This window comes from Bos mutus, chromosome 1 (genome assembly GCF_027580195.1).
Source record: "Bos mutus isolate GX-2022 chromosome 1, NWIPB_WYAK_1.1, whole genome shotgun sequence".
NCBI lineage: Eukaryota > Metazoa > Chordata > Mammalia > Artiodactyla > Bovidae > Bos > Bos mutus.
Window position 1 is genome coordinate 95,003,256 of NC_091617.1, and position 13,615 is coordinate 95,016,870.

General features: G+C 40.5%; 1 protein-coding gene across 9 annotated transcripts in view; it reads left to right on the forward strand.

Annotated features, from left to right (window-relative positions):
* TNIK (TRAF2 and NCK interacting kinase) overlaps window positions 1-13,615 on the forward strand; it is a 406,980-nt gene that overhangs the window by 85,811 nt on the left and 307,554 nt on the right. The window lies entirely within an intron of this gene.

Below are 13,615 nucleotides of genomic sequence, written 5' to 3' on the forward strand. Positions count from 1 at the left end.
GGCAGCAGTGACTCTTACAAAATAGGAAATAATTAAAAGCTAAACTTGAGGTTGAGTTGAGGAATAAAATGTTCTTGTTCTTATACTGATTTTGCTTTCAGATTCACCTTAAACATGCTTTTAAAAGATATTTTCTCCCAGTAAATGACCTAAAAAAGTGATTGTTTAGAAAAGTGGCTTGATTCTCCTGATTATCAAAAGAAAATCGAAATTACCTTTTTGGACTAAAGCTCGGGGGGTTTTAGTGAATGAGCTATTGAAATAAATGCCTTCAAAACAGACCAACTGTTTCCTCATGATTATTTCAAGAGAAGTATCTATCACTTTTCCTAAGTGGTAGTGATATGAGATGACATTTCAACTGTAAATTCTCTGTCTTGTTCTGTTAAAAATTTCCTTCTTTGAATCTTAAACGTCTCTTAGTTGATTAAATTATTGAAGTCCACCAGATTGTAATATTTTCAGTACTGTAGAATGTCAAAAGAATATGTGTGTTTATATTTAAGTGTATGTAAATTATAAACATTTTAACTTTTTTTTTTTACCAAGTGGTACCCTTTGAAAATTTCTCTCAGGAAAATTTCTCTCTTGCAAAATTTGATTATTTCCTAAAAGGTCAACCCCCTGCAATTAGAAAGAATGTCGTCTACCCCAGCTGTTCACTTGATGTTGATCCTGTCTGACACAAGAAAGAAAGGTGTCTCAGCAAATGCTTTTAAATACTTTCAGTGAAGATAATTAGGCTGGAAGATTGTGTTATTGCATTTTGAGAAATTGGATTGAACTTGTGAATTAATGTGAGCTAATGAATTAAGCCCTGATTTAGGCAGAAAATTACTTCTGATTTGCTGTCAATATGGAGAAACAACTCTGTATAATGCTGTTGCTTTTACAGTGCCATTCCCTTGTGCTGTGCTTCCCACCTGTGGAATGCACGTTTGGAAGGTGACTCACAGCTTCGTCCACTAATAAGAGGTGGACTGTACACTCCTGCAAGAGAGGATGATAACAAGATAAGGATTCTCAGTTAAGGATGAGAATGTTTGGAAAATCCAAAATTAGCCCTAATTTTTTGGGTACCTGAGGAAAAAAAACAAGTGGCAAGAGGTCTCAGCTCTTTAGAGAGGAAAGAAATACACTAACTAAGTTGCAAACACTGTTGTTCCAAAGGGTGCCCTTCTCTTAGTGGTTGATTCAGAAGTGTGGCCCCTCTCACGCTGAGGGGAGACTGCAAAGCTGGCCATGGCGACCACATTGGATTTGCAGACAGGAGACTTGGTTTCTTGTTCCAGCCCTTTGTGTTTTGTGGCACCGAAGCTTTTCTGTGCAATAGTCAAGTGAGAGTGTTGCTATAAATGCTTTGGGGACTTGGAATGATTTATCTGAAGAATTAAACCTCCATACCCGGTTAAGGATTGGGTTTCTAGGCAACCCAGATGACATTAGGTGGCACCCCCTCCAGGACAGAGACACCTGGGTTTCCTGAGTCACTAATCCAATCCTGCCGTTACTCTGAGCTCTGAAGGATTAAAGCTTAATAAAACTGCCAAACCGGATTTCAACTATATGTGAACCTTAAGAGAAATAAGTTAGGAAGTGATTGTTCACATTATAGGTTATATTTAACCTTTATGGAATAGGTATATTTTTAAAATACTGTACACATGAATATAAATTTTATAGCCCTAGGAACAGATTTCTATATCAAAAATTCTATGATAAATACTTTCTTTACATTAAATATTAAATCTTTTAATTTTTGTAACTCTAGCTTTTGTTGTTCCTAGATTTCATAAAATGAGGTATAATTTTATGAACAATGATGTGGATGTAGCCTTTCTTTTCTGGAAAGATTCTTAAAAGTTTCTTTTAATAAGTTGTCCTAAAAGAGTCATAACATAATTTTACTTACAAATAGTTTTTTTTTAAGATGTAGAATCTTTTTAAAAAATTAATTATTTAGTTTTTGGCTGTGTTGGATCTTCATTGCTCCTTGGGCTTTTCTCTAGTTGCAACAAGTGGGGCCACTCTCTAGTTGCGGTGTTCAGGCTTCTCATTGCAGTGGCTTCTCTTGCTGCAGAAGACGGGCTCTCAAGTGCTTGGGCTTCAGTCGTTGTGGCCTCTGGGCTCAGTAGTTGTGGCTCCCGGGCTCTGGAGCACAGGCTCAATGGTTGTGGTGCATAGGCTTAGCTGCTCCACGGCATGTGGGATCTTCCTGGACCAGGGATCATGTCTCCTGCACTGGCAGGCTTATTCTGTACCACTGAGCCACCAGGGAAGCCCTACAAGTAGTTTTTTAAGAAGCATACTTAATTGAATACACAAAAGTATATGTAGATATTAAGAGAATGTTGCTTGGAGTATATCTTCATTTAAGCCACATACATCCAGATGTGGAAATATATTTTATATAAAGGTCATTTAGTTACATTTAGCTTTTTGAAGTAGCTTCTAGTTGTATTCCCAAGTCTAACGTGGTCTCTCTGTCCTTGGAAAGTTAGATTTATCTTTTGCATTTTGGTCCTGTGTGGTCAGGTGGCAGTTCAGTATCTGGTTTTTGCTTTACTTACTAGACAGAATACATAAATAATGAAGAATAGAGAGTCTCTGTCAGGGTTTGTTTTTTTTTAATGAGGAAATCATCTTCTTGGGCCTATAATACTGAAAAAGTGAAGTTGCTCAGTCGTGTCCAACTCTTTGCGACCCCATGGACTGTAGACTACCAGGGTCCTCTGTCCATGGGGATTTTCCAGGCAAGAATACTGAGGTGGGTTGCCATTTCCTTCTTGGGCCTATGGCTCCCATTAAAAAATAAACCAAGAAAACGCCACATACCTGCTTGCTAGAGACTTTGGCTGTTAATTAGCATGCCGTTTATTGGGACCTGATGAAATCCAATTTCATCACATTTTTGTTAAAATAGAGTAATTGTTTTAATAGATGCAAATAATTGTTTAATGTTCATTGCTAAAACACCACTAAATCTTAGCCACAATTTTCAGAAATGAATGTTCATCTATCCTGTTTCTTAATTTGTCCTTTGGAAATATATATTGATGATTGCAGAGGTGAAGACCTTATTACTGAGTGACAGTGTAAATCAGGAATATGGTAGATTCCTCTGTATCTCTGAGGTTTCTCTTAAAACCTCCTCTAGGTTGTAAAGTATGAGATCAAGAGGCAATGTTCGTTATAGTGGTTATAGTGCTTGTGGAGAGAGAACACTGAAACTGTGTGTTTGTGTGTGTGTGTTTTCAAAGGGTTGCAAACTTTATAGATATGTGACCTACCTTATAGGTTATCTCAGAGAAGGCAATGGCACCCCACTCCAGTACTCTTGCCTGGAGAATCCCATGGACGGAGGAGCCTGGTGGGCTGCAGTCCATGGGGTCACTAAGAGTTGGACATGACTGAGCGACTTCACTTTCACTTTTCACTTTCATGCATTGGAGAAGGAAATGGCAACCCACTCCAGTATTCTTGCCTGGAGAATCCCAGGGACGGGGGAGCCTGGTGGGCTGCCGTCTATGGGGTCTCACAGAGTCGGACATGACTGAAGTGACTTAGCAGCAGCAGCATAGGTTATCTAGCCCAGTCATTCCTCTGCTAGCAGTCTGTTCATCCTTGATCACCTCCACGCATGTGGAACTCATTGCCTTCCAGTCATCCTATTTACTTGCAGTTTTCTTTGAATGTTCATTGTCATATTGAGCCAAGATTCTGCCTTCCTGAAATGTTTACCAGTGCAAGCTCATTCCATGTAACTGTTTAAAAAAAAAAAAAATTAAATCCTCTTCCATAAGAACGTAGTCCTTCAAAAAACTTCTCTCTTCTTCCCCCAAACACATATTTGTGTCTCCTGGTCTCCAGGCATTAGAGCCTCAATTGCTTAATTCTTCCTATGACTTAGACTTGAGGTCTTTCATTATCTTGACTTTTGTCCTGAAACAATTCTAACATATTAATGAAAATAATATTTGATACTATAAAATAGTATTTTCTATGTCATAAAGCATCTTGTATATATAATCTGATTTCTGATTTAATTTCGATAATAATTTCATGAAAACCTTGCTCTTACTTCAGGGTCTTTATCGAAACAGTTCTCTCTATCTAGAACACTCTCTCCTCAGCTTCCTCATGACCGGGTGTTTGTCTTTCAGAACCCAGCGCACATGTTACCTCCTCAAGGAATCTACTTTTCAGGCAGCCACTGCTACTGCCTTCCTCCCGCACTGACTTTCTCTATCACATCAACTTATTTCTTTGCCTTTGTGGCATTGACATTCTCTGAAATTATCTTACGTCTTTGTTTATGTATATATTAAACAGTTGAAACTCACCATAAAGGAAAAATAAGGATAGGGGCCTAGTCTGTCTAGGAATTGTATCCAGCATCTGGTACATACCAAATGGTGACCTGTGTGGGGCCCAGAGTTGAGCTCTGTTTTCCTTAATAATAATTCTATCTGTATTTGTTCCTAGTATTTTTTCAGCATTTTCCATAAAATATCTGCTTACTTCAGATATGCATATATGGACAAAAATAATCAACAGAATTCTCTACTTGTTTCTTATGGTAGGATCTGGGTGTGGATTTTATGTTAAATTAATTTTTGATAGTCTGTGGAAGCAAGCCCCATTCTGGAACTTTACAAATGAGGCAAATCAGTTTTCTGAGGTTCAGTCCCTGGTAGAGGTTCCTAAACTTTACTATGTGAAACAAGTGTTTGAGAAGTGATTAAAAATGTAGATTTCCAGGCCTAACCTCTTAAGTCTTGTTCAGTAGGTCTGGCTGGGATCCAGGAATCTGCGCTTCTAATAAGTTTATAGATTCTTGCTGATGTTCAGAGCCCTGGGGCCACACCTCCAGAAACTCTGCAAAAATGATTGTCAGTTACCCTGTAGTAGGGCTGCCAAGTGGCACTAATGGTAAAGAACTCGCCTGCCAGTGCAGGAGACATAAGAGAGTTGGGCTCAATCCCTGGGTCAGAAAGATCCCCAGGAGAAGGAAATGGCAACCCACTCCAGTATCCTTGCCTGGAGAATCCCATGGACAGAAGAGCCTGGCGGGCTACAGTCCATAGGGTAGGAGAGTTGAACATGACTGAGTGACTTTGCATGCATGCAGGGCTACTTGAGTGAATGTTAATCCCAATGTTTTTTGTAATCATTTAAGAGTTTTTATGCTGACTCTAACATGCATAAACTGAGAAAAGTTAAAAAAACACAAAGATTTTGATTTGGGATTTGATGCTAGCCAGGTTTGACATACTCATTCTGAGATTTGACTTTTGCTGTTTTTATTTGACATGCTTATGATTACAGGTAAGGTTGTTTCTGAATAATTCAACTCAAAACCTGAGAATTGAAAGGGTCAAAACTGACCTGGTATAGTAGAAGAATCTGAGCCCACTGCATGAGAATTCCTTACATTTGTATATTGGGATCTCTTAATAAACCATCTGTTGAAATAAGACAAAGCATTTTAATAGTAAGCTTATTAACAATCTTAATATGGAGGTGATTCTGTGACATACTTAGGATTCAGCATAGTTTATCATAGTCTCTTCTAATGAATCATGAATCACGCTGTTCACTTCTTGTTTGGTAAGGAGTGATTATAGGAGAATGTCAAATTTTTTAGATAATAATGGCATTTGCTTTTTTAAACAAGAATTCCAATATAAAGAATACATTATTTCATATTTGTTGAGTGCCAGTGCAAAGGCCCTGTGCTTTGTATGGGGAGAATGCAGAGTCAGTCAAGGGGGTTCCTAGTCTCAGAAGTGTGCGATCAGGTTAACTAATTATTGTGTGCTAACGTTTTCGAATGTTGTGTCTTAGTTACTTTTCATGATCTTATAGGGGAGGAAACCAAAGCACACTTATTAAACCACATTATCCCTTAAAGGCAGGGTTTCTCAACCTTGGCACTGTTGACATTTGGACCAAATAGCTCTTTGTTGTCGGGGTGTTGTCCTGTGCATCATAGGGTGTTTAGCCGCATCCTTGGCCTCTACCTATGAGATGCCAGGAGCACCCCCAAAGTCTTGACAATCAGAAATGTTTCCAGACACTGCCAGGAGTCTCCTGGGGGGTAAAATTGTCTCCCTCCCTGCCCCGCTCAAGGACAACTTCTATAAGGATAAGACAATATAGCAAAAACTCTTAAAACTGGACAGAGACAGTGGGAGTATAAAATGTGGAGCATCGTGAATCAGACTGGGGACCTGAATGGACTATGGGAAGGGCATTTGGAAGAAGCTTGGAGGCCTTGGCATCTGTACATCGTGGGATGTAATTTAGCATTTTCATAAGTGGAAAGAAGTGTAATGAAAAGGAGTTTAGAGCAGATCTGTCTTTCCTGTTCTCTTATAAACCAGGCTCTTAGGCGAGATCTAATATGTTGATTGCCTTTAAAAATAATTTTTGTACTGTTTATAGTGACAGATTATCTATTAAAATAAATTAATGATATAGCCCAAGGGTACTAGTTGGTTTCTTTAAATTTTCTTAAAAAAAGGTAGCTACCAAAAATACCCCAGCACTATTTTTCTAGGAGTGTAGAAACTGATTTTTAACATCAAATAGATATTTTAAAAGATGTCTCCAAGATGCTGTAGCACATATGAAGCATTGTTCCTAGTCATAGGTTCATTTGACCATGGCTAAGCCTTTGGGATTATTTAGTTATTATTGCTTCATCTCAGAGGGTACTTTCATTGTATTTGGGCAGAATTACAGCTAACAGTTTTACTCCTACCCTATAAGTAGAATTATTTACCCTTGAAATGGGTTGGCTTGTTGAGCTTTTCATAGATCCCTGTGTTCATTGCATCTAATTTGGCTCAAGCGTGTGCCACTTCATGCTATGATCTATTGGGTGTAATGAATTAGATGGTTGCCATGGTAGCATTTGGGTAGACCTTTGTGAGCCCATGTGCCATATGCATAAGGAAGGTTGCTTTTCTGCTGGGTGGCCAGACCTCCAGAGTTGCTCCCAAAACCTGCCACAGGGGACTTGGTTGGATTTCTTGTAGCTACTGGTGTTGCTCAGCCCTCATTGTTTATGGAAATCATCTGGATAGTTTTGAAACACTAAACATATCTGGACCTTTCTCTGGAGATTTGGTTTTAGTGGGTCTGGTGTAGGACTAGATAAAGCTGGCTTCCAGAACTTCCCAGATGCTTCTATTGCAAAACCAGAATTGAGATCCACTGGATTAAGGTATTGTCTGTCAGGGGACTTAAAGGCTCTTTTAGGTGTCTCTGCCTTTGAGGAGACATCTCTTCTACTATTATCTGTATCCTGGGGTTTTGTTTACCTTGTTTATTTATTCAGTGTCATCCTTTATAATAAATATCATTAGCAATTTGGCACATGTATACCTACCTTTCCTTTGAAGTGTTTAGATTGCTTTAGTTTAAAATACTTCCCGTCCATCTCATATCAGTGACTTGCCAAATAACTTGAAGCACAGCACCCTGGCGACTTATAGTTTTTAGATCTCCTAACACCCTTAATGACTTGGTGAGTATAAGGCAGTCTCAAGTAATTAAACAATCAATAGTTACTAAGTAATTACCATTACTGGGGGATGATTTGTGACCTGTGGAATGAAACTCCATCAGGATTATAGGCACAGAATTTAGGGCCATGTACAGTTTTAACTGTTTAGACATGGAAAACATTTGAAACTCTTAAAAAGAGTGATTAATTGGGGCCCTAGTTTGAATTTCTTATCTCTGTGGTTTAACCTCAAATATAATTGTATTAAGTCCACTTGGATGCTTTTGCACGTGCAAAAATAAATAGCTGCTGTCTGGCAAGCAAATATGTGCTCTCCACTAAGTAGGAGCCCTGATCCGTGGTGAGATTCTGGAGTAGAGGGATGAGGCACTGCCCAGACCTCCATGCCGGGCGGAGCACAGCCTCCTCTGCCGAATGCTGTGGCCTTGGGCAGGGATTCTGGTTTTGGTCCTGTTCCTTGCTTTCCAGTGCACAGACGTGCTGTCTGTTTTGTTCCCATCTGCAACAAAAGAAGAGAAAACAGCAGCTGGCTTACTAGACTCTTAACAAATACAAAATAGCTACCATAATGATGATAATAATGAAGTCATCTTTCTAGACTGAAGAGTTACGAACTAAAGTATGTGAAGAGTTCAGTCTCCTTTAGGGAGAAGACGCTCTATTGTGTTAGAAAACTGGCCCATGATTACATAATATATCCTGTTGGGACTACTGTCTTTGGCAGACCACTAGCATGTCCCAGATGACGTCTTTCTGTAGAGTATTTCTTGAGAAATTCAGTTTTGTTCTGTGTGTCCCATTGAAGAAGGTAGTAGGAGTTTCTCAGCTGAATTTACTAGAAATCTTACTACTTTTAAATTTTGTCTGTTTGTCTCTCTTTGCCTCTTTCCTTCCCCCATCCTCTTATCGTGGTAAAATACCAATGCTATAAAATATTGTTTGGTAGCATGAAGTACATTCACATGTTGTGTAACCATCCCCACAGTCCAAATCCAGAACTTTCTTCTCATCATCCCAAACTGAAACTCTGTACTCAGTAAACAGTAACTCCCTCCTCCCCACTCCCTCTCCCCCGCACCAGCCCTGCCTTGCCTTTCTTTTCTAAAATATTCCCAGTAAACTTGATTGTAGAAGGGATGGTTTCCTGTGAGCTTCTTGTAACACCAACTCTCTATCAAGCCCCAAAGGGTCCTGCAAACCTGTTTCTCATGATGACTCACCGGCCTGCTTTGTCCTCCAGGGGACTGACCACCCAGTACCTGCAGAGCAGCATCTTGTTCTAAGAAGCTGAAACTGGCTGACATGCTTGACTTTTCTACTCTGTTTATGTCTAAATAAAATGATCCTTCTCAGGTGGAGGTAGAAGTAGAGGAAGAGGTCAGTTCCATTGCAGCATTTTATACGAATCTTTTCAGAGTATTGTTCAGGTTTTCTCTATTCAGTTGTTTTGGGCTGTGATTTTTTGTCTTACAGTTTTACAGTGATATTTCCCTTTACCTTTACTGCATCAACTGTTTTCTTTTTTTAGTAGGAAAATGTTTGTTTTCCATAGGAAATCCAGTAGTTCATATAACGACGGAATGTTCTAGAAGGAGGATAGTTGGGGTGTCGCCCATGTAATATCCCTTCTCAGCTACTCCTCCTGCATCCATCCATAGAGCAGCCCCACGCTGAGGTCCGCAGGCCTGGATTCCTTGTCACGTGACCTCTGCGTCCCCCTCCAGCCTCATCTTTGGCAGATCCTGGCTCCTGTGAGTTCAGTCCTGTCACAGTACCTGCAGGCTGTTTGCTCTGCTACCTGCCCGGCATGCTTAACCCTTCTCTGCTCCCTGGGACCCTTGCTGACCTCTCTTTCTCACCTTGCCCTTGCTGTTGTGTTAGATTCTGTCTGGCTGTTTCCACTCTATAAACTCTGAGCTCCTTGAGTTCTGGAACATTATTACCTAACTATTTCTCTAGTGCCAATACAGAGTAGATGGCTAAAAATACTGATTAAAAAGAAAGTATACTACTTCCATATTTTGCTGATTTTGGAATGCCCTATCTCAGTGGAGATGATTGGCTGGCATCACCGATTCAATGGACATGAACTTGTGTGAACTCCGGCAGACGGTAAGGGACAGGGGGCTGGGCTTGCTGCAGTCCATGGGCTCACAAAGAGGCAGACACGACTTAGTGACTGAACAACAGCCACAACAATCTCAGTAGAATGTGTGTCATTTTTGCTTAATCTCAGCTGTGTAAGCCTGTAAAACAAGGAGACTGATGCTCAATACAACATTTCATAATAGCCAACACCCAGTAAATACTGATACATTAAATAAAAACAGTGTCCACCTACTAGTATAATAGAAAAAAAAATAGGATAATGAAAAAAGAGTTTCCCCTTCTTTCTGAAGGTGGTTTCACGGACAAGCGTCTAAAACTGACCCTGTTCCTAAACCCAAGACGCTACAGGCCAGTTAAACTTGCAAGGGCCCTGGTGCACACTCTGGAGACAGAGATGGGTCTTCTTTTGCCACCTTGTCTCTTGGACTGTGGGCTTAAACATCAATATCCATGGTTATAACAGTTTTCATAAAACCTTATCTTGATTATATTTCATTTGATTTTCATAGTCTCCCCACAAGTGAGACAGAACGGGGTATGATTATTCCTGTTTTAAAGTTTGAAGAAGTTGAGGTCTCAATATAAATGACTTTTCTGAGGTCACCAAGCAGGCAGGTAATAGAGCTTGACTTGGGGTCTCATACCCTAATTTTCCTCTTAGCTCCACAAGCAAGTTTCCTAAGAGGAAATCTGGGGTGAGCATGAGATGTGGAAATCCCCCTAAATGTTTGTCAGGGATTGGTTTTACCCTGCTCTCGCATTGCATGTTTAAAATTCGTTTAGGATAGATCCCCGATCAATTTGAATGTGTACTATAAAGTAATGATGCCTTAACTTGTTTCAGTATATACTTCATCTAATCTCTATATCGAAAATACTGAAGGGTGATTGGTGGTTGAGTAATACATTTTTTATACAAGGAACCAAATTGTTATTTCCCAAGAAAGATAAGAAGTTAATTCTTTTCCATCTACAAAAAGAAACTGGCATGGCTTCAGTTTGTTACATTTTACAGTGTAAAATGTTGCTGTACTGATCATATGAAGTTGGTTGCTTCTTTTCTCATCCCTTGTTTTTGATGGGAGGAGGCAGGAATTGCATATTTCTAGACTTCTTCAAAAATCATCTCCAATAGCCAGGTGCATGATTTTTTTTTTTTTTCCCAAAAGACTCTGCAGTCAGACTGGAGCTTGATAAATGTTTGTTGAATTGGTTTATTCTCTCAGCTGCAGTTGTGTACTTTTGTGAGGAAATGGATATAGATCTTACTGCACTGGAGACCATACAGATATTTGATACATACAGATATTTGCCAGGTGCATATCTGTACTTTTTTCTCTTCTGAGCAAAGGGAAGACCGGTTAGCTGTAACCTGATGTGGCATGGTGGTAAATTGCTTACTCTTTGCTTTTATGTTTTCCCCTCTTAGGGGAGCCTAGGTTTGTGTATTTGGGGTTGAGAACGGGAGAGACAAACAGGAAAAAAGGAAAGAATTCCTGGGTAATTTAGTTGAGAATGATCTGGCAACAGTGTCAAGATACAAACTATTTGTTGAATCATGAGTGCAGGTTGAGAATCCCTGTGTAGGCTTTCCATTTCTGTTTCCATTAAGGACCACACTATTTACTTTTTTCCTGTACAGATTATAAGTATGTAGCACCCATGACCCAAGTACACCACCACTGCCTCTAAAGCATCAGGTGCTTCAATGAGAAGTCTGACCTGCATTCTTCTCCTTCTTTCTCCTTTTGTGTCAAAAGAGTGAAAGTTAGTGAAAACAAAGGACAATGGGCTTTTTCTTTTTTTGGATGGAGGCAGAGTTGATTGTCTCTTAAAAGGATTTTCAAATTAAACAGACTCTGATTTCCCCCAGCTAATTCACCTAGTGATTTCAGCAGAAGAGGAATGTTTTGTTACCCCAGTGTTCAGTACATTTTGTTCTACTGTTTTGTATCCACTTATCCATGTTGAGAGATCCTTCAGAACTTTCAAAACCTTCCCTAAAGAAACTGATCACGGAAGCTAAGCACCAAAAGCACTCCTGTCCCCATATGGATATGCCCGCCTCTGAGTGCTGAAAGGAGTTGGTGCTTGGCACCCAGCCCTGATGGTCTACAGCAGGATGGGCATGGGGTGAGAGGTAAGGATGACTAACAAGGAGCCAAGGCTGCCCTCTTCCTCCCGTCTCCAGCTTATCCATTGCTCAGGACAAGACTTGCTTGAACAAGACTAATGGCTATAGTTAATCATCTGAGTAAATATGTAAGGCGTGGCCAAAAAACCAGTGTTGGAGTGTTGGTAGGGGATAGGGAAAAACACAAAATTGGGGGGTGGTGGGCAATCAGCCTGCCAACAAAGCCCAAAACAAAATAACAGTGTCCAAACAAAAAACTCTTTGTTTGAACATTGTTTTCCAGTCTAGAAGCGAAAGAGATTTATGAATACCTGATTCAGCTGACGAGTAACACCATGATCAATTGTAGTTTTTGAAGTCTGGCGTTAATACTATACATCATGGTGTTAGTTCTCCTTCAGATCCACATATTTATGAATACATAAAAGTAAGCGTGCATGGAAAGTCGCTTCGGTCATGTCCAACTCTTGGCAACCCTATGGATTGTAGCCCACCAGGCTCCTCTGTCCATGGGATTCACCAGGCAAGAATACTGGAGTGGGTTGCCTTGCCCTCCTCTAGGGAATCTTCCTGACCCAGGGATTGAATCCACATCTTTTATGTCTCCTGCATTGGCAGGTGGGTTGTTTACCACTAGCACCGCCTGGGAATCCCACATAAAAACAAAACAGGTACTGATTGTATTTCCTGTCCCACTCTACTCCCTACTTCCATCCCCACTAGCATTCTGCCATCTACATTATCAGTGTCGAAGGGATTCCTCATTCTGTACGTTTGTTTCCAGGGAACATCTCTGCATTTCCAAGTCTGTGGTCCTCATGTTGTTATTCTAACACTTGAATCCAGAGATTATGTGGGGTTATGAAAGATTTGCTGACTGAGACCATGAACATCTAGAGGTTTCAAACGTCTTACTCAGGATCTTACCTCTCCAGAAGGGTGTGGTGCACAGAACTTGCAGGCCTACAGAGCTCTGCTAATGAACCATCCTCTCTGCGGTCTTGGGTAAAGCCCAGAGGTTTTCTTTTCACGTTTCCCCGAGGAGCACAGCACAGGGAGCTGACCAGCTAAGGTTTGTGAGCAGGTGAGATTTAACTGACTCCTCTGTGTCTAGTGTCTATTCCACAGTAAATATGGGGGCGAAAACTCTTCCAAGTTTGTGTTTTGTATTAAAACAGAAGCGATTAAGTACCTAGTGTTGAATGTTAGTTTGAAAAACTGAGTAGATGTACAAGGGTTTGTATATTTATCTGGTGTTTATGTTGACAGAGTTCTATATTCTATTTGAATTGGATTTCTCCCTGAGAAGAGGTAGCAGTTGAGGTCAGTTCTCTTTCTGGTGGTACAGTGTCACCCTACAATATAAATGTGGTCAGGAAAGCTGATTATATTAGAATGAAAGTGAAAGCGTAGTTGCTCAGTTGTGTCCGACCCTTTGCAATCCCCTGGACTGTAGCCCGCCAGGCTCTTCTGCCCATGGAATTCTCCAGGCAAGAATACTGGAGTGGGTTGCCATTTTCTTCTCCAGGGGATCCTCCCGATCCAGGGATGAAACCTGGGTCTCCTGCATTAGAGGCAGATTCTTTACCATCTGAGCCACGAGAATAATGGCACTTTATAGATGGCTCTATTGGTTAAGAACCTGCCTACCGATGCAGGAGACATAAGAGATGTGGGATTGATTCTGGGTCGGGAAGATCCCTTGGAGGAGGACATGGCAACCCACTCCAGTAGTCTTGTCCGAGAAGTCCCATGCACAGAGGAACCTGGCAAGCTACCGTCCATAGGGTTGAAAAGAGTCGGATACGACTGAAGCGACTTAGCATGCACACACGCAT